This window comes from Scyliorhinus torazame, chromosome 4, assembly GCF_047496885.1.
Source record: "Scyliorhinus torazame isolate Kashiwa2021f chromosome 4, sScyTor2.1, whole genome shotgun sequence".
Classification (NCBI taxonomy): domain Eukaryota; kingdom Metazoa; phylum Chordata; class Chondrichthyes; order Carcharhiniformes; family Scyliorhinidae; genus Scyliorhinus; species Scyliorhinus torazame.
Window position 1 is genome coordinate 376,154,732 of NC_092710.1, and position 4,087 is coordinate 376,158,818.

Here is a 4,087-nt window from a genome sequence, read left to right on the forward strand (position 1 = left end):
CAACAGTCAAAAACACTCAACAACTTCTCTACTTCCTACGGAAGCTAAAGAAATTCAGCATGTCTGCATCGACTCTCACAAACTTCTCCAGATGTGCGATAGAGAGCATCCTATCCAGCTGCATCACAGCCTGGTATGGCAACTGCTCGGTCCAAGATCGCAAGAATCTGCAGAGTGTGGTGAACTCAGCCCAACGCATCACACCAGCTTGCCACCCTCCCATTGATTCTGTCTACACCTCCCGCTGCCTCAGGAAGGCAGGCAGCATTATCAGAGACCCCTCCCACCCAGGCATTGCCTTCTTCCAGACCCTTTCATCAGGCAGAAGGTACAGAAGTCTGAAGACCCGCACATGAAATGAAAATCGCTTGTCACGAGTAGGCTTCAATAAAGTTGCTGTGAAAAGCCCCTAGTCGCCACATTCCGGCGCCTGTTCGGGGAGGCTGGTACGGGAATTGAACCGTGCTGCTGGCCTGCCTTGGTCTGCTTTAAAAGCCAGCGATTTAGCCCAGTGAGCTAAACCAGCCTTTGACATCCAGACATAGGAACTTCCCCACAGCTACAAGACTCCTCAACGACTCCCCCTCGGACTGATCTGTTCCCTGTAAGAACACTGTTCACGACGCCCTGTGCTGCTCTTGTTTGGCCTTGTTCCGCTCTGTAACCAATCACTATTCGTTGACGTACCATTTGTCAATGTTCTCTGTTGATTATTCTTTTGTCTACTATGTACGTCCTGTGTACGTTCCCTTGGCTGCAGAAAAACACTTTTCAATGTACTTCAGTACATGTGACAATAAATCAAATTCCATAAAATGCTTCCATCCTCTGCCCATTCCAAGGTTCCTCTCTCCTGAGCACCTGTCTGTTGACGTGTGTTTCCCAGGGCACAGGCACCTGCAATGAATATTGGTGAACCACAGGTATTTTTAAAAGCACAATTTACTGTATACCAATATATAATTACAGCTAGCAATGAAATGTTTGTGAGGCATCATGGGACTTAGCTAACTAACTTGACCACATTCCTTGGAAGGACCGTTGCACACAGACACACACAGAAAAGTCGCATTCAGCTGAAATGCTCCTGATCAGCAGATGCTCTGTGGGATGTTGACAACACTTGCAGCCTGTAGCCAAATTAAGGATAATAATAATCATCTTTATTAGTGTCACAAGCAGGTTTACATTAACGCTGCAATGAAGTCACTGTGTAAACCCCTCGTCGCCACATTCCGGCGCCTGTTCGGGTCACAGAGGGAGAATTCAGAATGTCCAATCCACCTAACAGCACGTCTTTCGGGACTTGTGGGAGGAAACCGGAGCACCCGGAGGAAACCCACGCACACACGGGGAGAACGTGCAGACTCCGCGCAGTCACCCAAAAGGGAGCCATGAATTCATGAGAGCCAAGGACAGTCGATAATAGCGTCTGGAAGCCGGGAGTAACCCCATAAGCTGTCCACGAGATGATCACACATTTCCCAGCTGCCTACTAACCAATTTCATTGGTTCTGAGAATGACTGTACAATCATTGTGATTGGATTGTGTCTAGCTGAGGAGGGCGACTAACCATCAGTAATTGTATAAATGATGATCATGTTCTGTGTTCAGTGGAGAGGAATTTCCCCGGAGCCTGCACCCCCGGTGTAATGCAACAAACTGTCGAGTGATTCGTTTGGATTCATTCCCACTACACACTGTTCCTATCCAGGTATTCCTCCTCCGGAGCACATGTTCCCATCCGGATGTTTCCCCCGGAGTACCTGTTCCCATGCGGATGTTCCCCCCGAGTACCTGTTCCCATCCGGATCTTGCTCCCCGGAGTACCTGTTCCCATCCAGATATTCCGCCCCCGGAGAGCCTGTTCCCATCTGGATGTTTATCACCTGGAGTACCTGTTCCCATCCGGATATTCCTCCCCCAGAGAGCCTGTTCCCATCTGGATGTTTCTCACCCGGAGTGCCTGTTCCCATCCGGATATTCCTCCCCCAGAGTGCCTGTTCCCATCCGGATGTTTCTCACCCGGAGTGCCTGTTCCCATCCGGATATTCCTCCCCCAGAGTGCCTGTTCCCATCTGGATGTTTCTCACCCGGAGTGCCTGTTCCCATCCGGATATTCCTCCCCCAGAGTGCCTGTTCCCATCCGGATATTCCTCCCCAGAGTGCCTGTTCCCATCCGGATATTCCTCCCCCGGAGAGCCAGTTCCCATCTGGATGTTTCTCACCCTGAGTGCCTGTTCCCATCCGGATATTCCTCCCCCAGAGTGCCTGTTCCCATCCGGATATTCCTCCCCCAGTGTGCCTGTTCCCACCCGGATGTTCCTCCTCCGGAGTATATGTTGCCACCTGGATGTTCCCCCCCGGAGTACCAGTCCCCATCCGGATATTCCTCCCCCGGAGTACCTGTTTCCATCCGGATATTCCTCCCCAGAGTGCTTATTCCCATCCGGATATTCCTCCCCAGAGTGCTTATTCCCATCCGGATGTTCCTCCCCGGAGTACCAGTTCCCATCCGGATGTTCCTCCCCCAGAGTTCCTGTTCCCATCCGGATATTCCTCCCCCGGAGTACCGGTTCCCATCCGGATGTTTCTCCCCCGGAGTACCTGTTCCCATCTGGATATTCCACCCCCAGAGTGCTTATTCCCATCCGGATGTTCCTCCCCCGGAGTTCCGGTCCCCATCCGGATGTTCCTCCCCGGAGTACCAGTTCCCATCCGGATGTTCCTCCCCCGGAGTAGCTGTTCCCATCCGGATATTCCTCCCCCGGAGTACCGGTTCCCATCCGGATGTTCCTCCCCCAGAGTACCAGTTCCCATCCGGATGTTCCTCCCCCAGAGTACCAGTTCCCATCCGGATGTTCCTCCCCCAGAGTACCTGTTCCCATCCGGGTGTTCCACCCTGGGAATGTGCCTGTTCCCATCCGGATGTTGCTCACCCGGAATACCTGTTCCCATCCCGATGTTCCTCCCCGGAGTACCTGTTCCCATCTGGTTGTTCCACCCCGGGAATGTGCCTGTTCCCATCCGGATATTCCTCCTCCGGAGTACCTGTTCCCATCCGGATGTTCCTCCCCGGAGTACCTGTTCCCATCCGGATATTCCTCCCCCGGAGTACCGGTTCCCATCCGGATGTTCCTCCCCTGGAGTACCAGTTCCCATCCGGATGTTCCTCCCCCAGAGTACCTGTTCCCATCCGGGTGTTCCACCCTGGGAATGTGCCTGTTCCCATCCAGATGTTGCTCACCCGGAATACCTGTTCCCATCCCGATGTTCCTCCCCGGAGTACCTGTTCCCATCTGGTTGTTCCACCCCGGGAATGTGCCTGTTCCCATCCGGATATTCCTCCTCCGGAGTACCTGTTCCCATCCGGGTGTTCCACCCCGGGAATGTGCCTGTTCCCATCCGGATGTTGCTCACCCGGAATACCTGTTCCCATCCGGACGTTCTCCACGGAGTACCTGTTCCCATCCGGATGTTCCTCCCCGGAGTACCTGTTCCCATCCGGATGTCCCCCCCCCCTCCCCCGCCGCCCCGAGTACCTGCTCTCTTCCATAGGCTGCATGAACTCTGCACGTCCTGTTTCTCAAACACGTCCACCCAATCATATCTAATAATAATAATCTTTATTATTGTCACAAGTAGGCTTACACTAACACTGCAATGAAGTTACTGTGAAAATCCCCTCGTCGCCACATTCCGGCGCCTGTTCGGGTCACAGAGGGAGAATTCAGAATGTCCAATTCACCTAACAGCACGTCTTTCGGGACTTGTGGGAGGAAACCGGAGCACCCGGAGGAAACCCACGCAGACACGGGGAGAACGTGCAGACTCCGCACAGACAGTGACCCAGCGGGGAATCGAACCTGAGACCCTGGAGCTGTGAAGCAACAGTGCTAACCACTGTGCCACCAGCTGCCCTTCCACCCTGAGACATAGTTACAAACCATACAGATCCCAAACTGTATCCTCATTCCCAGGTGGGTGTGATCCGTTTTAATTCAGTTAATGTCCTTACACCATAATCCCTGTTCCAAATTTGGGATCATGTTGTTCGAATACAGCCTGTCACGTAGCTGAGAGTCT

The 4,087-nt window shown here is 53.1% G+C and overlaps 1 long non-coding RNA gene across 1 annotated transcript; it reads right to left on the reverse strand.

The window, feature by feature from the left end:
* Positions 1–1,141: 1,141 nt before the first annotated feature.
* LOC140411257 (uncharacterized) lies at positions 1,142–3,506 on the reverse strand. Its single transcript, XR_011940845.1, has 2 exons — positions 3,463–3,506; positions 1,142–3,360 (listed from the first exon to the last, which is right to left on the reverse strand). It is a non-coding gene; the product is annotated as an uncharacterized lncRNA (long non-coding RNA).
* Between the last annotated feature and the right edge of the window lie 581 nt (positions 3,507–4,087).